The sequence below is a fragment of the Carassius auratus genome, unplaced genomic scaffold (genome assembly GCF_003368295.1).
Source record: "Carassius auratus strain Wakin unplaced genomic scaffold, ASM336829v1 scaf_tig00215316, whole genome shotgun sequence".
NCBI lineage: Eukaryota > Metazoa > Chordata > Actinopteri > Cypriniformes > Cyprinidae > Carassius > Carassius auratus.
This window is the reverse complement of record NW_020528035.1, coordinates 912,997-936,435: the sequence shown is the minus strand read 5'-3', so window position 1 is coordinate 936,435 and position 23,439 is coordinate 912,997. Positions and strand designations below refer to the sequence as shown.

General features: G+C 37.6%; 1 protein-coding gene across 1 annotated transcript in view; it reads left to right on the top strand.

The window, feature by feature from the left end:
- Positions 1-23,439, top strand: part of dlg4a (discs, large homolog 4a (Drosophila)) — a 164,567-nt gene that overhangs the window by 111,411 nt on the left and 29,717 nt on the right. The gene's annotated exons all lie outside the window — the stretch shown is intronic.

The following is a 23,439-nucleotide window of genomic DNA, read 5'->3' as shown; positions in this document are numbered from 1 at the left end:
GAATGAAACTAATCAGAAGCATCCACAGACTGGTCTCTGTTCACAGCAGACGGATGGTGCTCAGAGGCGTCAGAAGTTGCAAAATGTGGAAAGTTAAAATTAGGGTGTCTGTATGTGAAATGGTGCTTCCGACAAATGGCACAATCGCTTAAATAATAGATGAGATGATTAATGCAACTCAACGGATTCAATTAAAGGATAAAAATGGGGCACCTGGACGCTTCATGATGTTGTAGGTTTAACTGCTTTTTGCAGTTTATTGTGATGGGGGAAAAATAATTTCTAGGTAGACAGGCAGATTGTTTCCATTTTTTCTGTAAATTGAGGGGACAGGAGAATTTTGAGACACCGACTGCATCATTATAACAAAACGTGTAGTATTCTGTCAGTGGAGGATGAAAAGAGACAAACACAATAATAACTGCCAAGAACAGATTGCTTGTGTGTTCCTGCCCTGGAGTGTGCGAGTGGGTGGATGCATTTTCTCTTCTCATTGGTTTGTATCATAAATTGTGGGTGTCACTTCTGTCTGATTGTTTCTGTGAAACGTTCATTTATTTATAAGACACTCAGAAATGGGATTTGATGCCACATGTACATATCAACTTCAGGTACATTCAGTGACAAGTGGAATGACCCATCTGTGTCTAGCTACGCAACCTTCATCCGTCTTTGCATTTTGTAATGTCCCAGACCACAATTCATAACGTAGTGCAATTTGGGTAAAACCAACATAATTTATTGGCATAGATGTTTGAATGTGGCTATCAGCTTACGGCTGTATGATAACTTTTAACACTGGTGTTACAGAGGTTGAAAGATTTGTAGCAAAGGCCGAACAGTTGAAGCACAGGTTAGGGGTGGGCCATATGTCAAACATATCATAAACATTTGTATTCTTTTTTTCAGGAATATCACGATTCACGATTTTAGCACAATTCTTTGTCATTTTGGTTTTACTATTTTGTAAGTTGCCTGAGCAGTACAGCCAAACTTATTCTACTATTGTATAAAAAAAGCCTAAGCCTAAGTGATTTTTCCCTAACTATATTAGAAAAGTTGACTCAAAAATGAAAATGCTGTCTTCTGTCTGTAAATTCTGTCATAGTGTTTTAACTTTATACCATATTAATTTAATACATTTTTTACCATACCATGAATTAGTTTTTTTCTTCTGTTGAACATAAAAGTTATTTTGAAGAATGTGGGAAACCAAGCAGTTGCTGGTCCCCACTGACTTCCATAGTATTTCTTTCCCCCCCGCTATGTGGACCAACTACTGTTTGGTTACCCAATATTCTTCAAAATATCTTCTTTTGGGTTCAGCACAATAAATAAATTAATACAGGTTTGGGACAACATGTGTAAATAATGACAGAAATTAAATTTTTGGGTGAACTATTCCTTTAATGTTTAGTTCTGTTACGCATTTTTTCTCTTGCAACTGTTTACTTTCATTTTATACACAGCCAATTGATTTTATATATAAACCTTATGTGTTTTTGACCATAATAGGCACTGTTTGAGAATGTGCGCACATCTGTACACAATCAGAAACATGTCAGAACAGCACGTGAATTAAATGTTTAAGCGGCAAGACTTTAAAGCAGATGCAAATAATGTACTTTTGTGTTTGTGTGTGTGTAACTCTACTGCAGAGTTAACATTTGATGTAAATGTATGTCACATTGTACAGTATATTGAGATGGAAGTGCCAGAACTGCATCTGAATGTGCACTGTAGCATTTCTACAAAAGCTGACTGTGGAGATATTTTAATAATCCACAATGAAAAACTGTCATATCACACACCCCTAACTAACAAGTATAATCAATCTCACACACAAACAAGCACAAGAAAATCACTTCACACTGGCTGATATAAACATGCAAAACTATCACACACATGCTACAGTGGTAAATTTTTCATATATTCATATATGTCGCACTGTACAGCCCTGCCTTGAGTTCTTACATTTTGTAATGTCTACAGCCTCTCAAGACTGCAAGTTATTATGTTCAGTGGGACTTACGACTTGCAGTAAGTTTGCCAATTATTTTGTGAAAAGAGACCTCAAGTTCTTTTAACTTGACATGATGCTCATGGTGCAAGATGCTAAAAAACAGTTCTACCAGAAAGACTTGGAGAAGATATTGTAACAATTCATCCATTTATTTATGACCCAGCAAGCTTTATGGTTGTGTTTGGCGTAGGCCCCATCTGTAAATAGCTGTCCGAGGGTACGGATTCAGTATTTGCTGCCTGAAGATGAAGGCAGGGGCGCAGCCGACCCCCGTGAGGTTTTAGGAGGGACCATCCTGGTGGTGGTGGGGTGGTTGGAGGGGAAGAACATCCTGTGGTGGTAAGGGAGATGGAGAGAAGAAGCTTGTTATTGGTGAGGGAGGAGCCCATCTTGGTGGTGGAGGGGTGGGTGGTGGTGAGTAAAGCGTTCAGCATCTGCAAACAAGTGTAAGCACAGGTTCTTTTATACTTCTATTATTAGAACGTGATTGGACAATTGAGAAGGTAATAGGTGACGCTAACAATTGAGTCTTCCTGGCAGAACTTATGCTAAAGCTTTCATTTCTCAGCATCCAAAGACATCCATCCGTCTAGTTATATGAAATTAAGAAATAACAATAAAGGGGTCCTATTATGATCTTTTACCAAGTCTTGATTTTGTTTGGGGAGTGTACAAGGGGGTGTACTCTCAAATAATTTACATTATTACAACTACTTTCTCCCCAGCCTTGCACAAACTGCTCGATAAGTTCCAGGTTTGATGAAGGCCTGCTTTCCGAAAAACAAAATGTGTTGTGATTGGTTAGCTGTCCTAGTATGTTGTGATTGGTGAACAGCTTAGACAGTGTTTCAGTACTGTCCCTGTCCCTCAAGTTAATCACTACTATGGTATAAATAAAGCTGACTTACCTCTATTCATTGACAGTTTATCAGCATTCGGTTTGCACCTTTTTTTGCACCTGCCATTATATGTCAGAGTCAATTCAATTCAGTAAATGGAAAGTTTACCGTATTTAAGCCTGAGGCAAACGCTGATTAATTCCAACGCTCTGTCCTCGCTAAGGGTAAACAAAGTGGATTTGTTGAATCTAAGTTATTCGTCTCCCAGCAACCAGCCAAACCTCACTCCTAAATCCACTTTAGCAGGGCGGCCAATATTTCGAGCAAAGCTCGCAAGGCCCCGAACTCGCCTCACTTGATACCACCATCGCCCTGTGGCACACAAGACCCAGCTCTCCTTAAAGGGTTAGTTCACCCAAAAAGGAAAATTGTCATTAATCACTCACCCTCATGTTGTTCCAAACCCGTAAGACCTCCGTTCATCTTCGGAACATAGTTTAGGATATTTTAGATTTATTCCTAGAGCTTTCTGTCCCTCCATTGCAAATGTGTGTACGGTATACTGTCCATGTCCAGAAAGGTATTAAAAACATCTTCAAAGTAGTCCATGTGACATCAGGTCTTACGGGTCTGGAACGACAAGAGGGTGTGTCATTAATGACATAATTTTCCTTTTTGGGTGAACTAACCCTTTAAGCACTGGCCCTTGATCTTACCGCCGCAAAGCCTTACTAGCTTACCGCTTGACTCAACCTTTTACTGTGGCTCTTCCGGCTGCAGCGTCGTATGCAGCAGGGCCTCAAGCTCTTGCGCTATTGGCACAGGCCGTGTTGCAAATGAATTTTTAGGTAAAGTTGCTAAAAGGCAAGTCGTTTGTTGTTGAAAGTTGTTAAACGACGTTGTGACACAAAAGAATGTATTTTTTAGCCACGTCACAAGCTGCGTAGAATACAAAGAAATTACTCATTTCTGATTTTATTTCTGCTAGCATTTTTTCCTGTAATTTAAATTACTCAGATAACTGAATATGTACCTAAATGATTTATGATTATAGGCACAAACTAACAACTAAGGTACATCAAAGGAAACGATTATTGATCAAGTGCAACTAGCAACCTAATTCACATGTGACATGAGTCTAGGCAACTCTCTCCATGTCTCTAGCCGACATGCCACCTGGATAGCTTTTCAATGCTTCCTTTGTTGCGTGGTTAAGAGGAAAATGCATGTCTTTTTAACATCTTGAACTTGAATTTGAAAAGTTGCAAAAAAAAAAAAAAAAAAAAAAAAGATAAAAAATTTATTTTTTGGCACATTTGTTGGTATATGCTTGGGAAAACAAGTTGCTAGAGTAGTCTAAGAAATTGCTAAGTCTAAACAGCAAATGGCTAAATTAGCAACACTGCAGGCTACTCGGGCATTTCAGCATTTCCCATAAAAATGTCACATACAAACCTTCCCATGGCCTGCGAGGCTGCACCCACTTGTAGCACAGGCCCAAACATCTCGGTATTTTTCCTCATGCTACTAATAACCTCCTTTTTTTCATTTTCAGTGGCCTCCAGCTCCCAAAGCAGACACTAGCGTGAGGCTGCCTCTGCTCTCAAAACAGACCAACACATCTCTTTTTTTTCCTCCATTTCTCTTATGCTTCTCTCAGTTTCTCACCTCAAGCCCCAAAAGTTGATATTAAGCATGAGGCTCCCTCACAGCTCTCTACTTCATTTAAAATCACAATGTTCTCTTTTTATAGCAACATCACTGCCCATTCCTCCAAATGCTGTTGCCTTGGGAGCCACCTCCAATGGTTCACAACATAGAGGACATAGACCCCTAATCTAAGGCTATCACTAACGATTAACTGGGTAACAGAGCTTTCTGTGGATAATTCTGTTGATTAATCAAATAATTATAAATATAAATGATATTTATGCTGATGGTAGGAAAAATATACCTAGTAAAACAATAGCCTTTAAAATTATGAAAAGCAAAGCCACACCAAGATTTTCTTACATGTTATCGGAAGCAGCTTATTGGATTTGTTAAAATATTACGCAAAGTAATCATAGCATCAACCCTTTTAGACAACTCATTGTTCTGAGTATTGAACTCCCTGTCAGCTGCTGCAAAAGTGCTCCCGGTGGAGCAAATATATTTATCTTTCAGTTAACAGCGATCCTCACTCATCTGATGCAGTGAGTATTGAATTCCTGTAAGATGCTGCGAGAGCCTCTCGGTCGAGCAAACCTTGCCTTTTCTGTACCACTACTGGCGAAGCTTACCCATCTGATGCCGTGGGTACTAAACTCCCGTCAGATGCTGCAAGAGCTTTCCCAGTCGAGTGAATGTTTTCTTTCAACTAACAGTGCTGCTTACCACTCCATGCAGTGAGTACTGAACTCCTGTCGAATGCTGCAAGAGCCCTCCTGGTCAAGCAATCCTGGCCTTTCCGTCCAACTACCGGCAAAGCTTACCTGTCCGTGCCCTGAGTATTGAGATGCCATTGGGCGTCTGCAAGGGCCTCCCGGCTAGACAACCTTCAATTTTCCTGTCTAAGGTCAGCGAGGCTTACCCGTTCGATACTGCAAGTATTAAGCTCCCGTTGGATGTCGGCGACAGCCTCCTGGCTACATAGCCTTAACTTTTCCTTTTTATGGTCAGCAAGGCTTTCCCGTTCGATGCCTTGAGTATTGAGCTCCCATCAGACGTCGGCGAGAGCCTCCCGGCTAGACAACCTTACCCTTTCCTTTCTACAGTTGGCGAGGCTTACCCGTTTGATGCTGCGAGTTTTGAGCTCCCATCGGTCGTTGGCAAGAGTCTCCCAGCCACATAACTTTCTCCATGCTATGGTAAGCAAGGCTTACCCATTCAATGCCAGGAGTATTGAGTCTCCCGGCCACGTAACTTTACCTTCCTGTTTGACGGTAGATGAGACTCACCCGTCCGACGCCAAGAGGCTTACCTGTTCAGTGTCCTGATTCCTGATCTTACCCATCTGATGCAATGAGTATTGATCTTCCGTCAGATGTTTGCGAGGATTCTCATGGTTGGGTTTCTATACTTGCCACCCACAAGCAGGTCTTATCCATCTGATGCTGTGAGTATTGATCTCCCATCAGATGTCGCAAGAGTCCTCATTTGTCAGATGACCCAAAGCCTGTTTATCTGCTCAACCGAGAGGACCCACACGTTTGTTGTCCTGAGTATTGATCTCCAGTCAGATGCTTTTAATGGGCCCTCTTGGTCAGTCATTTGTCCTTTTCCCACTGATTAGCAGGGGCTCATCGGCCAGTAGGGCCCATACGCCAACACCGTGACCTATTCAAGTCGAGGCAGCTCGGGCCCTCCTGGTTGGGCTATTCAATCATGCTGCTCCTCCCTCATCGGCCGGGTATGGCTCACCCATTCCAACACTGTGAGCTGTTCCTGTTGAACATTGGCTCAAGCCTTCCCGACCGGGTGCCCCTGACAACATAGTCCAACACCAGCAGCTGGTAGGGCCTATCCTGCCAACTAGCTGACTTCCCAAATATCAGCCCCTGCCAGATCTCAATACTATTTTGGGGTGGGTCCTTAGTCTGGCGGCTGTCCTTTTGCTATTGCATTTTGGGGGATACTTTAGGTTCGGGATATTCCCGAGCTCGAAGCCCTTCTCCGGATAGCAAGCCAAATATGCATTACAATAATTCAGCTAATTATATTTAAGCGTGAACTTGAACTCAAGTTAATCAACACCATGGTATAAATACAGCTCTATCCATTGACAGTTTATATTGCAATTATACGGGGGGTACTCTAGGTTTGGGCCATTCCCAAGCTCGGAGCCCTTCCCCGGACAGCACGCCAAATATGCATTACAATATTTCAGCTAATTACATATAAGAGTGAACTTGAGAAACATATTTACATATACAACTTGTACCTCTCCACCCCCAACCATTCGAATTTCCATAGGCGAAAATTATTTTAATGATATTCTAATGGGACGCTTTGTGACACTGTAGTCCAAACGAGTCAATCGTTGTAGTTCTTGAAAATGTATTTTTTTTTACGAAATATCTCTCTTTGAAGTGGACTTTGAGATTTGTAACTTTGTAGATTTTTTTTATGCCCAAACATACCCAATACTCACTGACTAAAATTCAAAGAGAGAAAAAGCATAATAGGACCCCTTTAACCCATTCCCTGCTATTTAGAAGATAATCCTTCCCTGCCATTGACAAGTTTTTGATGGCTTTTTGTGTTTTTTACTGAGATACACTCGAGAGCGCTATTACACATCTTCTGAATGAGTACAAAAACACACATAAACAGGACGGCGAAACAAGAAATCTCTTATGTAAGCAGATGCATATTAAAATAGCAATAGACAGCATATAATTGAAAACTGCATAATGTTACAGCGTAAAATGTTGATCCAGAGAGTGCTATATATCTGTGCAAGCCTTAGAGGTATTGATGGAAGCGATTTACTGGATTTATGCTTTGATAATCGTACTGAATATTAGCCAGATGTAGTTTTTGACAAATTTTCGAATTTTTATGTAACCTACAGTACCTATATTCAACTGCTGATAAAAAAGAGAATGCTTTAAGCTAGAATAAAACATTTTGTTTATGGTGGTGGCTGGCGACTTATTTAAAAAAATTTGGCGGGGAAAGAGTTAAGGAATAACAATTAAGAAATGGTGCACTGCTTTGATGTGAATGTCCCTCAATACAAGTCAGGGCAGATTGTTTTGTGTACTTTGCACAGAGGCTGTCTAAACTACTCTACACTGGGCACAACAACAAACCCGTGCAACAAATGCTGCCTATGACTGGTTATTTATTGTATAATGAATTGAGCACCCGTTAAAAAGACATGTCACACAATCATGTTGGAAAAGTAATTAAGCTTTTTACATTTAAAAATGTAAAAAGTTAAAATGCCTTTATGAATTGTTTATTACAATCAAACAGCTTTTAACTTCTCAGGATGTTAACTGATGGACTGGAGTTGTATAGATTACTTATGGATTATTGTTATGTTTTAATCAGCTGTTTGGACTCTCATTCTGATGGCACCCATTCACTATAGAGGATCCATTGGTGAGCTAATGCAAAATTTCTCTAAATCTGCACTTGAATGGCTTGAGGGTGAGTTGATTTCCAGCAAGCTTTCATTTTTGGGTAAATTGCTCTTTTAAGACGGATTCCACAAATGAAACATAAAAATATAATCTATCCTTGTCACATTGTGACTATTTTAATTGGTTCTTTAGTTGTGATGAAACATGGGAGTGTACTTATATGGGGTTCTTTTTTTAATTGTTTGCATTTCGTTGGTGGTTTCAGGTGTGTATGCGAGGTGTAGAGGGGATTTAATTATTTTTTTACACACACACACACACACACACACACACACACACACACACACAAAGCCTCTGAGTGGGAGTTTATATAAAGGGTAAGTAGATTTTGTTTCTGCCCACTGCTGTGTATAGCATCGCCCTCAGGTTTGCCTGTGTTGCCAGTTTGAACTTCCAAAGCAAACATGTCATTCAGAAGAGCTCAAAACATACAATATTCATGCATAAGCACAGCTCGATAATGGCATGCTTTCAAATCTCCCAGTTTGTGTAGCATCCTTGAAGCAAACACAATGGCAGTGTATTACTGTGTGTTATAGGTGGCGTGTTCAGCAGCACGATTTGTGTGAGTTTCCTGTTTTCTGTTTTGACAAGCATAAAGATAAGGCTTTTAGACTAATTATATTTTAATGAATTGTGCATTTCATTTTATGGATTAGTTGCACTGTGACTTTTGATTAATTTGTTGAATACATGTTTATTGAATGTGAATGTTAATCATTTACTTCCTGTGAATTGTATTTAAAGCTAAAGTGTATCATTTTTCTGGACGGTGCAGTGTTTTCTGATGTGTTTAAAGGTGGGCTACAATGGTGTTTCGTGTATTCAAAGTTGTTCACAGTGTTCAAGAGATGGATTCTCATGCTAAACATGGCCAAAGTTTAAAAAAAATATAATTTGGACTAATGACAGAGAATTTCTGTGCTGAAATTCATACTTGCGGATTGGTACAAGTTTTAGCTGTTTTTTTTCGATTTTGGATCTAATGACATAGATGATGGTGGAACTCCTTATATGAGTATTTCTATTGGAAAAGCATGCCCATGCACACGTTGAAAAATCATCGGCAGCGCTGCATAGGATTTGTTTGAGAATGTATGAGTGTGTTTTTGGATGTGAGGGAAACTTTACCGTGTTCAGCTTCCCAAAGAACCCAGCGTTACATGAACAGAGGATGCAGTTTGTTTTTCCAGTTTGTGTCTTCTCGTCATTTCAGTGATGGCACGCCTCCAGGAGCTCTGCTTTTTCCGGAAATAATCGGAAAGCTGTATTTTTCTTTTATACTGTATGTATGATAAAACTAAAGACTTTTTGGAGATATGAAGGATGCAGTACTACTCTATAGGTACCCAAGATTAACATGAGATTAGGTGAAACTGTATGTTATGTAACCTTTAAATTATGTTTCTCCTATCCAAGCTTTTTATCCAGAGGCAAGTGAGCCATCCATAGGTTGATTTCACTAAAAAGTCATGAAAGTGTCTCATTAAATACACTTAAGTGGCCTTTTTATTTAACTAATATTATATTATCTGCAAGTACACGCTTTTTAATATTATTTTAGGATTTGAGGTACACTACAGGTGCCCGTTCAGTACAATTAAGGGCACATCTTTTTCACAAAGGAAGACACAATTTTATGATATTTTTACTCTTATACTACACTGTCAAAAGTGTATTTTTCCATTACCAGTGAAGGACACAGAACGTAAAATGTGAGTAAGAGCATGCTAACATGCTGCCACAGTTTACCAGCGTGCAATAGCGTAAATGTGTAGCTAGCTGGATGTTGGCCATTTTGGGATGAGAGAAGGAAGGCTCCATGGTGACCAGCTCCCCCTCACTGGGAAAAGTACAATGTGCTTCTTAAGCGAGAGATGATTGATGGCGTAGATTAAAGGGAGTGAGAGAGAGTGGGAGGAAGTGATAATACATAAGAAAAAAGAGGAGGGAAGATGTGCGTTGTTGAGAAAGTCTGAGCCAGTGAAGAAACGTGTGAGCTTATCAGAAAATTATGCAAGGAAAAACCCTATTGATTGTTTTATATTGACCAGTTCCAGTGATGCATAGTGTTTGTCATTATCAAAGTCTGTTAGGAATCCATGTGATTGCATTGTGTGAAGGCTACAACCAAATGCTAGTCTTTATTTAAAGATTGTCATAATTGTTAAATCGCACATGTTAAAAATTCAAAATTTGCTGCCTCAAAAATAATTAAATCAAAGGTTTATGTCAGTGATATCAAATGCTCATTGCCCATCATCTGCTTTGTCACCCACTGCTATATTCCATGTTTTGGGGGATTTTCAACAGTTATCTTAAATTTTTCTTTGTGCCTCACAGAAAACAATTTTACAGTATATACTGCATATTTAATACAACACATCATCATTTGGACTACTTTGGTTCTACTTTTTGCCATTTTCGGAATAAATGGTAACACTTTAAATTGGGGAACACTATTCACTATTAACTAGTTGTTTATTAGCATGCATATTACACATTGGCTGTTTATTAGTACTTATAAAGCACATATTAATGCCTTATTCTGTATCAAAATATTTTAGATCCCTTAACCCACCTTACTCCATTCCTAAACTTAACAATTGTCTTACTTTCAATAAACAGCAAATTAGGATTTTATTGAGAGTTAAAATTTTAATTATTGCCACTAAAAACCAACAAACTGATGAAAATGCGGGACATTTTCTCAGTGTGCAATGTGAAAGAAGGGATGAAAATGCTGTGCGGTACAATTCAAAGCAGGATGGATGGTCACTGTTGGCCTTATGCACTCCCTCATGTTTTCATTTTTCATTTTCTTATTTTATTTTTTTATTAATCTTGATCTTAAGATTAAGATGTATATCCTCTCCTCTCCTTTCTCCTCTTCATTTGCTGCTCCTCGCATTTCCCTGGTTGGCTCTCATTTCATTTCGCTAATATCTGCTGCACTCCCTTCAACCTTCAAATCCCTCTGAGGGTCTTGCCAACGCCTGCTGAATTAAAACTGATGGTCAGCGATATTTGGGTATGTGTGTGGTCTGCATTTTCATATTTTGTAGTCTAGGATAAACCTACATGAATATTTAGTTCATCTTAAATTTTTTTGGTGGATTTGATTCCAAAGACAACAAATGTGTCTAATAGTGTCAGTGTACTTAGTGGTAATGCACTACATAATTTGTATTTGCACCTTAATTTAGCTGTCAGTTTATGACCTGTGTTTCACCTTTCATGGCCAACAGACTGAAATTGAAATTATGTTTTTGACAGCAATACCGCACACCACAAACACACACATAAACACATTATTTTTGACATTGATGTACCACCCGCCTTCCTTTGGTTTTTCTGTTATGCAATGAGGAATCAGCATCAAGCCCTCCCATCACATTACTTTCTGCCCGCCACACATTTTTCACATTCAGCATTCTTCCTTCCCTGATGGTCCAGTTTCTCACTGTACTGTGCCTCTCTAAATAGCTCATTACCCTTTCTTACTTCAGCTTTTGCATTGGTTCATGTCCCTACAGACAGTGAGGTTGTGTCATTATATATGTATTTAATGAGCAAGTAGCCTAGTTTTATATACCAGTTAAATCACAGCCTAACAGCAGTGATTTATGTTGACTTCAAGTCATGACAGAATTATCATATTTAAGATATATGACATTAAAGCATGTTAACAGCAGAACTGGGATTTCCTTTAAGCCTGGAGTTTTTGGATTTGGCAGCTAAAGAGATAAAGAAAATTGATATATTAATCATAATGAATATAATGTATTTCTCAGAACGATCACAAAGGAAAGTTAACTTTATTTTGTACACATTTTGGGAATATTTCAGCTAATAAAAAATACTACATTTACATTTTTTTTCATGAGAATCAGGGTTCCTTTAGGTCAATGACTTATCCTTTTGACCAGGATTTTTCCAGCTGTTCATGTTTATTTATATGAACATACTTACTTAACTATCTACCTACCTAACCCAGTGCGAGTAATTTACAATTACATCCATCTTCCAAACTGCTTGTTGTCATGGGTTGCTGTGTACAAATGGTGCACAAAGTAGGAGAATAATTCAAACAATCTTTAATAAATCCACAAGAGGGGTAAATCCACAGAAGGCAGGAATGACTCACACGCACAACACAGCCTACACATTAACACTGGATGAAGACTAGCGTAATTAGCTGCATCTGAACACTTAGGCTGCTGACTTGCTGCCTCGCTGCCGTACGAGGCAATGACTTAGCAGGCAGCGTTTTTGCATGATGGCATCTCATGAAACTGATTTTGGACAGGCTCCTGAGGCATAGTAACGGTTTAATGATCTACAGCAAAATATAGAGAGCTTTGGTGATAACTAAATGAATATTTAATTACAGCAATATTAATTTCTCACTAGAAAAGACATCAAAAGTGGAAAACATTGATCAAAAATGTACATTTAAACACAAACTGACCAACAAACCGCAACTTTCAGATGCCATCTTTATTTTATAGCTTAACAGTCACAGAAAGGAATGCACAGGACTGTGGGATATCGAAGGCAACGAAGGATACATCCAAAAATTGGTCAGATGAAGGCATCTCAGGCATCTCAACTTTATGTTAGCATGAATGTATTTATTTATTCATGTATTTATCCATATACTGATTTATTTATTTACATGAAATCACCCAGTAGCAGATCTGTACAGGTGGAGCTGGGGAAGGTGGAGGCTTTCTGAAGTGCGCTGCAACTGCTTCAGCAAGCACTAGCCAAGTATTTTTAACATTGAGCAGTGAGCTCATTGGCTGCTGATGCAAAAAGAGACCAATCAACTGTACCATGTCAATATTATTTGATTATATCAAACAGAATATAATGAATATAATCTAGAGTTAGAATGTATGGTCCTGTGCCATTTAGACTTTCATGACAGAACTTTGTATTTAATTATTTGTTGACATTTGGAGATCTGGTAATCACTATTTAAAATCACATGGTTTCCAGATTGTCTCACTTGTGTTCCTGTTAAAATTTATTGTAAGACATCTGACATGAAGACTTCCAGAAGCCTCTGTTGAGTGCTGCAGATGAGTGGTTATGGATGAGTGTGCTGTGTGACGCGTGATGCATGTGGCTGAGTTCAGCCAGTATGTAACACTGTTGAGTGTAGAAGTACCTCGTTACCATGCAAACGTTTTCATCAACAAAGAGAGAGAGAGTGAATTAAAGTCTTCTTGTGATTTACTAACATACTGACTACAGTAACAGTTCATATGTTGACACCATCCAGAGAAATAAGGATGATGATAATGATGATCGTCTCTAGGTTACGCATGTAACCATGGTTCCTCGAGGGAATAAGACGCTATGTCGAAAACGATATGAGGAACACATCTAGCGTGAGCGACTCTGAATATCGTGTGTAATTCGTCCAATGGAAGAGCGTGATGTCACGGGCGGGTTGACGTAAGTGACCAGGAAGCTATAAAAGCACGTATCGCGCAGCTGGCATCAGGGTGCCGGGGGTATGGCATCGAGACGCAGCACCAGTGTTGCGCGGGTTGATCCAAAATGAGCGGGTGCCTGGGGTCACCCGCGGTTGCCCGCGGTTACGAGTCATCCAAAAATAGTTTTAATGATATTCGGATCGCGGTTGCTCGGTCGTTTGAAATAAAGATGTATAGTACTAGACACAATTTTTAAATACATAGGCCTACACTGAATAACTGGGTCGAAGATCTACAGGTAGAAATGGAGGCGGCAAGAGAAAAGGTGAAGACGCTGTTTTGGTAAAACATGATTATGATGACTTCATTAAGTTTTGGATTATAGAAAACTCTTTTTAAAAGATTTTCGTTTTGTATAAATTGTATCTTAATTTTGATCAATGTTTTATCAATCAATTGTCCGTATTTTATAAATAAGAAGCAAATATATAGCAGACAATGTAATAAGGTGCCAATACGATCACTCAGCTTGTGCCTCACAGATTTGAGAAACATAGGCTATATATTACAGAAAGCTTGAAATGTCTACTTTTAAACGAAAATATTAAAACCAAAATAAATAAGCTACTCTCTGATTATATAATCCATATGAAATGTGCATTTCTCTCTGGGGTGGCGAGTCCGCATCGTAAACTTCATCTTTGCAGCGACACAGAAAACACCAGTTTATTACTAAACAATTAAATATCTCCATGCATATTTTCAAACCAACAGGCCATTCTGGGTTGAGCGAGACCCCAAGGAATGAGCGAGCGGAGTGGAATATATGGAGAAATGCGCTCTCCGCTCACGAGCTCTGATCGGAACACACCCGAACCTCACTGTCTGCTGAACAGAAACATCAAAATAGACATAGCCAGACTGGAATCGCTGGTGGGCTTGACGGCAGAGCAGCTGGCAGGCTTGTCCGTGGAGTGGCCGCTGTATCTGAGCAGAGGACGGAAGCGGAACTCCGGAGAACTCTGAAACGTGGGTGGAACGGAGGGAGCGGGCTCTTTAAAACATTATATGGAGGGTGCTGGTAGATGGTGAACTGAAACTTGCTTCCGAATGGCAACTGCATGACTATTCTCCACATCAGCAATGAACTCAGCACCATTAAAGCGAGGATGTAATTAATCACATATAATTCTAAAGGCTGTCCATCGTGCTGGATGTTCCAGATGAAATCTTCAGCTCAGTTCATACTTTGCTGCTTCCGATCTGTCACATGTAGCTACTGTGAAAAGTACCACGCAGGAGAGGGATCAGGATCAGGATCAGGAAACCACATTTATTATTACTCAAACAGAGAACTCAGAGATTAACACCGGACAAAGGAAAGGACAACACTTTAAATACAAGACTAAATGGGGGTAAATGATGAGACACACCTGAACCGACTGAACTCAGTCAAACAAGGGAGAATCTGGGTCACGGGGAGCACATGGGGAGAAAAACACAACACAGAACATCCAGTGGCATGACAGTGTTAGCCAACTATTGTCGAACATTCGCAAACAGTGTCGCAAACTTACGTGGTTGGAACTACATCTCTCAACCTGTGGTTAGAGGCAAAGTTTCTTGTTAGTATGACATATGGACTGAAATAAATGATGCTTTTGTGATCAGTAAGCAATCTAACCTGCAATGCAATCTTCAATTCTATCTAAACATACAAGCATTTAAACTATATTTTTGTGCATCCTCATTAAGCACTGTTTCTGAGGAGTGCACATGTGCATTAATGGAGAGATAAAAACCAATGGAGTGAAATAGATATACAAGGCTGGAGAATGTGGAAAAATAAACAGATGTTTCTTATAATGAGAGGACGATTGTGAGAGGCAGACAGCTGTGCTGTTTTTACCCTCCCACAAAAAAACACTTTATCTCCACACCACAACACTGACCTTCAGTACACCTTTACTTTTACTAACATTCAACATTTACAAAGAGTTTTCATGTTTTTAAAAGAAGTCTCAAAAATACAGTAATAACAGTGATAATGTGAAATATTTCTACAATTGTAAAATAAAATAACTATTCCTGTGAAAAATAAATTATTCCTGTTATGCAAAGCTGAATTTTCAGCAGCCATTACTCCAGTCGCCAGCGTCACATGATCCTTCAGAAATAACGAGCCAAGTCAGGGGAGTCTCAAAATTCACACACAAATGCAGTGAAGAAGTTCACAGACCGCAAGCAGTTTGTAAATCAAGATATATTTGTGTGTGCATCAGAAATACATTTCTGAATCTTATCCTGTGCATTTGTGAATCTTGAGTGCATTTGTAAATGTTGTTTGCATTTCTGAATTGTGTGTGTATTTCAGAATTTTGTGTGCATTTGTGAATTTTGTATGCATTTGTGAATGTAGTGTGTGCATTTATCTTTATTGAGACTCCTTTAGCTCCATACGAACGGGCAGTCGAGGTCAGACTCGGAGACCGGCGTTACAAAACTTAACTCAGAACATGAAACTCTCAAACGTAAAAGAAAAGAAGTAAAGTTTGACGAGACTAGGTGGTGTTTCTTCACATCGTGGCTAAGTAGCAGCAGGCGTGCAGGCAGGCAGGCAGTAAATCAATCTAATGGTTTATTAAAGTTGTAGTAAGTGAAAATGATCAAATAAAATGTGATTGGAGAAACATTTATAAATGAACATATAAGGCATGCTACTCTAAATTAAATATTCAAAAGCAGCTCCAAAATTACTATAAACTCACGTCTGATCCTATTCCATCACAAACAGCCTTACATGTGTTACATGCTGAAAAATATGTTTTTTATTAATAATAAATTAGATTAGATTAAATTAGATCAACTTTATTAATCCCCACATGGAAATGAAACTGTCATTAAAATTTTATTTAATATGCCTCTCATCATGCCTAAGACCCTAATACACACTAAACATGGGAAAATCACTTTAATGCACAGCCTTTCATGGCTTAAACACAAGTAGTTTCCTTGTGTATGAATAAATATTTTTTTTACTCCAATGATAATTATATTGAATCATTGTCTGATTATGTTTTGAATCACAAGAGGCAGATGTGACTCCTACATGAGGCTGTGTGTGTGTGTGTGTGTGTGTGTGTGTGTGTGTGTGTGTGTGTGTGTGTGTGTGTGTGTGTGTGTGTGTGTGTGAGTGAATATGTGCTCATTCTCCCTGTAGCAAGATAGAAATACTCTGGTTACGTAATGTTGTGGAAATCCTTGTCTGCCACATCTATGTCTTTGTTACCATCATGTCATCACTATTATTGTAAAAAAAAAAAAGCATTTAAATAGAGAGCAGGGAAATAAAACTTGGAGAAGGAACAGACAGAAAAGGCGAAATGAATCAAGAGAAGAAATGATTTGAGGGTAGGAGGCTGATTTCATGCTTTAGCTACAGAGCATCTTCTCATGCTAATCAACAGACTACTGCAGCACAACAAATCACCAGAAACCAGAGAACCAAGGAGGGAGAGCTGAGATGAAGATGAGGAGGAATCAGGTGCAGAGAAATCCAGTGAAAAACAGCAGAGAGAGAGAGAGAGAGAGAGAGACTGAGAAGAGTATACATTACCACCCACTCACCAGGATTCAATCCAGCTTCTCACTTACCCACCTTCCATTCTTAAAGGGACAGTTCACCTAAAAATGAAAATTCTGTCATCATTTACTCATCCTCATGTCATTCCAAGCCTGTTTGCATTTCTTTGAAGAACGTACCAAACGGTTGATGGTAGCTATTGACTTCTATAGTATGGAAGTTAGTTGCTCCAGCCAACATTCTTTGAAATATATATATTTTTGTGTGTGAAAGAACATTAAACTTATGGAAATGCGTATGGTATTCTGTAAAGTAAGCGAACTAGAAGGTTTAAAAGCAAAAGCATGAAGATCATATTTTATTAATGCACTCACATGAGTTCTTGAGTAAATGTGTGCTCTTTGAGGACGGCTTTTCCAGGTGGATGAATGAATGTCTTGTTGTGTTAGCAACATAATTCCTGTGGGTGGTGTTTGAACCTTGTCAGCAGTTCTTTACAGTACTTTACAGATAATGTCATGCATGGATACTAAGTGGAAGTTGGCAACTTGACTTTTTTAGCTTTTTATTTCATTTTATCAAAGCAGCCTTATGCAATGTTTGAAAAGTGTGACAGTTTTACACATTAATCCATTTATCTGGTAGGATTCCGGTGTAAGTGTATTTATTGTAAACATGTTGATATTCTTTTATATGTGCTGAGGAACATATAACATTCAACATTTACAGCAAGAGTTTTCGTGTTTTTGAATGAAGTCTAAAAAATACAGTAATAACAGTGATAATGTGAAATATTTCTACAATTGTAACATAAAAATAACTATTCCTGTGAAAAATTAATTATTCCTGTGATGCAAAGCTGAATTTTCAGCAGCCATTACTCCAGTCGTCAGCGTCACATGATCCTTCAGAAATAACGAGCCAAGTCAGGGGAGTCTCAAAATTCACACACAAATGCAGTGAAGTTCACAGACCGCAAGCAGTTTGTAAATCAAGATATATTTGTGTGTGCATCAGAAATACATTTGTGAATCTTGTCCTGTGCATTTGTAAATGTTGTTTGCATTTCTGAATTGTGTGTGTATTTCTGAGTTTTGTGTGCATTTCTTAATTTTGTATGCATTTGTGAATCTTCTGTGCTTTTTAAATTTTGTGTGTGCATTTGTGAATTTTGTGCACATTTGTGTATCCTGTGTGTGTATTTATGAATTATGGGTGTATGAAAGCATGTATGAATCCTATCTGTGCAAATGTGAATGTAGTGTGTGCATTTATCTTTATTGAGACTCTTTTAGCTCCATACGAACGGGCAGTCGAGGTCAGACTCGGAGACCGGCGTTACAAAACTAAACTCAGAACACAAAACTCTCAAACGGAAAAGAAAAGAAGTAAAGTTTGACGAGACTAGGTGGTGTTTCTTCTCATCGTGGCTAAGTAGCAGCAGGCGTGCAGGTCGAAGCACACTGGAACCGTGCTCAAAGAACGCTTAAAGTGATGACAAAAAGCATGGCTAAAAGCTAAAGCTAGGAAGCAAAGCTACAAGCTAAAAGCTAAAAGCAGGCATGACTAATAGCAAAAGCAAAAAGCTAAAAGCAAACATGACTAATAGCAAAAGCTAAGAAGCATAGCTAAAAACTAAAAGCAAGATTTTATGTTGTCCTAAGTATTTAAACTGGCCTGTTGGCCACACCTCAAATGTTGTCTTGACCAATCAGATATTGTCTTGGCTCTGGGGTATCATAAAACATATGTTGTCTCATCAAGCACGTTGTCCGAATTTTTGCGCTCTTGCAGGATTTATCTGGTAGGATTCCGGTGTAAGTGTATTTATTGTAAACATGTTGAAATTCTTTTATATGTGCTGAGGAACATATTAAAATAGCTGTCTTTGGTAATTATAATTGCATGCCAGATGATTCTCAACTGGTGGGTCACAGTTTCATTTGTGCTGTGAGTTACTGGTCAAGAGTGCAACATTCTGAAGACATTTAGAGACCTATATGGTCTAATTTGCTTTTTCATGTTATTTGAATAATTTTGCATATTTTGGACCAGTTCTTCCTTTGTCATGCTTTAAAGAAGTAGACTTATTTATGTGTTGACTAACAAGCATGGGTAACATACTTATAATTTTATAGTTTATTTATAAAATGTTACATTATCATTTTAGCAAGTGATTTGATTTTACATTAAAAGTTAATACATTTTCAAAGGAGACAAGACAACTTTTTAACCAGAGAAAGCTATATTATGGATAGAGGATTCATATTTTTATCCAGAAGCAATGGTTTGAAGTTAAAAATGTCTTAATGGATTTGTTACTTACAAACCTGCAACGTTTTGGTTCAAGTCATTAACTGATTGATTGGAGTGCCATGGATTACTTATGGATTATTGTGATGTTTTTACCAGTTGTTCAGACTCTCATTCTGATGGCACCCATTTATTGCAGAGGATCCATTGGTGAGCAAGTGATGTAATGCTACTTTCTCCAAATCTGTTCCCATGAAGATACAAACTTTGTAACAAGCAAATTTTCCTTTTTGGGTGAACTATTCCTTGTCACTATTTAACTTTAGCAAACGAGAGAACCAATTGGTAAAGCTTGGCTGCAAAGTAATAAATTGTGGGAATTAAATCTTAATTTGTGGCCATAATTTTTTGTTCTTCTGCATGTCATGTGCAGGGCTCTGGCTATTGTTCTGATATACTATCTGTTAATCATTCAAGATTTCAGTAAAGACAGTAAATCTGGTGGGCTGCAGAAAGTCTACAGTGGGTTAGCACTGGAGATTTTAATTATAAACCACACAATAAACATGAGAATAAAGCCAATATTGTAAAATGGATCATATGGAGTATGCGGGGGTATATTAGTTGTAAGAAAATTGTGTTTTCGTATATGATGGTAATGCTGTACTAATATTTGAAGTATGTTTTTAGTGAAATTTTAAGCACCATGGCCTATGAAATGAATACCATTATATATCAAAATACCATATCATCTGATGCCACCACATTGTAGTATATGGTACCATACTGTTCTGTACCTTTTCTATTTCATACACTTGTGAAAATGCATACTTTCAAAAAGAGCACTTATTACAGAAATAATATACTTGAAAAAATTGCAAACTAATATTTTCAGACGCTTAATTACATGTTATTGACAATTAAAGTAAAATGTATTATAGTTAAAATTTATATTAAATTGAGTTAGTACTTTTTAAACTTACTTAAGTAGGCTACATCTATGTAATTTAATTATTGATAAACTAAAATATAATTAAATGTAATCTCAAATGTAATTTTTGAATGGCTTATCATGTATTATTTGTAATTACACAAATGAAAGTTGTACGTACGCAATGAAGTTGCAATTGTACAGTACTCTCCATAAGTATTGGGACAGTAAAGAAAAAAAATCCTTTGTTTGCTGTGTAGTCGACATCTGTAAAAATTATTAAAATATGAATATGGGACAAAACTACAGATTGTCACATTTTATTTTTTAGGTGTTATAAAAAATGCATGTTTTACCAAATAAAAAGGATAGCACTTTTAGAGTTTCATTCCTTTATCTGATGTGAGTATAAGGACTGCCACAACTGAACTTTGAGATGTTGCTTGTTTTTAATCATATTTACAGATTTACTGACTCCACAACAAACATAGAATTTTTGTTCTTACTGTCCCAATACTTTTGGAGGGCCCTATATATTTAAATTAAATTAAATAAAAAATCAAAAATTGTATTTATGCATTTAGCAGACTCTTTTATCCAAAGCGACTATCAATTTTTACCTATCATGTGTTCCCGGGGAATCTTTCCCCCAACCTTGCGCTAGCTTACTTGCTAACACAACGCTCTACCAGTTGAGCTACAGGAACACTATATATTTAAATATTTAATGTAATATCAAATGGGTTCAAATGAAGTGACAAAAGATTGTTTAAAAATGTCTCTTCAAAATTTTATTTTAATAAACTTAAACATAATTTAAAATGTATTTTAACTTTTAAATGTGCGCTTATGTTAAGAAACTGTTATGAAAGTGGATAACATTTTATTTTAAGGTGTCCTTGTTACACAAGTTGGATGTACTTATTATAATAACACTTAATTTTGCATACTGACATGCAAAAAACTCATAACCCTAAACCTAACCATACAGTATGTACATGTAGTTAATTAATATTACTCAGTACTTAAATGTGTAATTAATTACACTGTAACAAGGACACCTTAAAATAAAGTGCAACCAAAGTGAACTGTGTTTAAATACACTTAAGTGGCCTTTAATTGTATTAACATTAAATTATCTGCAAGTATAATATTTAGGGCTGCACGATATTGGGAAAAAATGACATTGCGATATTTTATTTTTCTGCGATATATATTGCAATATTTTTTCTTACAAACAAAAATGGGGTGAGCACACTTACATTCTCATTTTAAATGATTGAAACATCGACACCATCGTGTCAATTGATTAATATGAGCGAGGGAGAGAGAGCAAGACAGCGCTCGCTCGTGTAGTTTGAAGATGGCTCGCTCTCTCTCTGTCTCTCTTTCGCATGAGTGAGAGATAAACTTTCACTCTCTGATGGCAATTAATCCGCGAATCACATTCGTCAAGGGCCGGGGAGCAGCTGGCCCGTACAGTTAATGAATAACGGATCAACTACGACAGCCTACATCACACATCCTGCGATGTGACTATCGTGGATTCGTACATCGCGATATCGATGCTTAAACGACACGTCGTGCAGCCCTAATAATATTACATTTTTTTTTTCACTTGAAGTACAGTACAAGTGCACATTCAGTTCACCTTCTTTTTAATGTGCTATTCACACACTTGTCTTTTGAAGTAGCTCAGGATACAAAGGATGTGCATGTGCATTGGACTGGACAGCGATTAAAATGGTTGTTTAGTTTACACGTTTGATGTTGAGGGTCAGAATGGCACACACACACACACACACACACACACACATTCCTTCTCCCTGTGGCTGCATGGAAATGCTCATCTCTTTCAGATTTGTCTCTCGTTTGACAATTGAAGCCGTGGGGCAGTGAGCACTTGAATTAGTTTCTGACAGTGTGTGTAGTTGAGTGTGTGTTAATGTGATCATGTGGGCGGCTGCAGCGGCCTGTAAAAAAAGCTGGTAGTTTGAAACTGAGCTGGAGGGCATTACTGCTTGTTTGTGTGTGTGTGTGTGTGCATGTGTGTGTCTCTAATCACGTTTATTGGAAACCAATAGAAGTGCTAGCAGATGTTACAGCTGTAAAAGCTTGTAGTGTGTGTGAGTTGTAATAGAGGGTTGTGCACGCTGTAGTACAGCTATATGAGATGTTGGCTTTTACATTTATTTCAATGACTTGGAAAAGACTTGGAAAACTGTTGAGGATCATAAAAATGTTGACTGTTTTGAACATAATACTGGTTTACTGCTTATACTGTATATATGTTAGACAGCCTATTGTATAATGCACATTTCAAATAGTTACGTTGTTGTCACTTAATATTGCATGTCTACTTTGGTGAATGGTGTCTTGTTATCATCTAGGAAATACAATTGTGGACTACTATTCAAAAGTTTGGGGCCAGTAAAATTTTACTTTTATTATTTGAAAGAAATTGTTTTATTCAGTGAGGATGCATTAATTTGATCAAAAGTGAACATTATATAAAAGATTTGATTTAAAATAATGGCTGGAGATTTTTTTTTTCATATTTTCCACAACAATATAAATCAGCACAGCTGTTTTCAATGTTTATAATAATTAGAAATGGTAAATCAGCATATTAGAACGATTTCTAAAGGATCATGTGACGCTGGAGTAATGATGCAGAAAATTCAGTTTTGATCACAGCAATAAATTACTTTTTTTCATCTTTTAAAAAAATAGTATAACCTATTTTAAATTGCAATAACATTTCCTCAATCTTACTGTTTGTTTGCATTTTCAGTCAAATAAAATTCAGCCTTGGTGAACAAAAAGTGAACTGACTTTTAAACAGTAGTGTAGCAGGTCAAGATATTCAGCATGCATACAGAAAAGTTGCTTATTGTGCCAGTATGCATACTGTGTCCAGCAAATTAAACACAAGTAGTACTAGTGTTGTCACGGTTACCAAAATTTCGGTGTTCGGTACGGATACCAGTGAAAATCCACGGTTTTCTGTACCAATTTCGATACCAAAGCAAAACACAAAAATATGCTAATTTAAAAAAATATATATATATATCACTAAAAATAAAACCAATGCCATTCTTTATACTTATTTACAATTGTGTTTAAAGTTTTTCTACAAGTAATACAACCAGTTTCACCCAAATTTAATTTGTCTTTTAATTAATGAAATTTAAACACATTTTATTTTTGGTAAATAAAGGGGATTTGCTA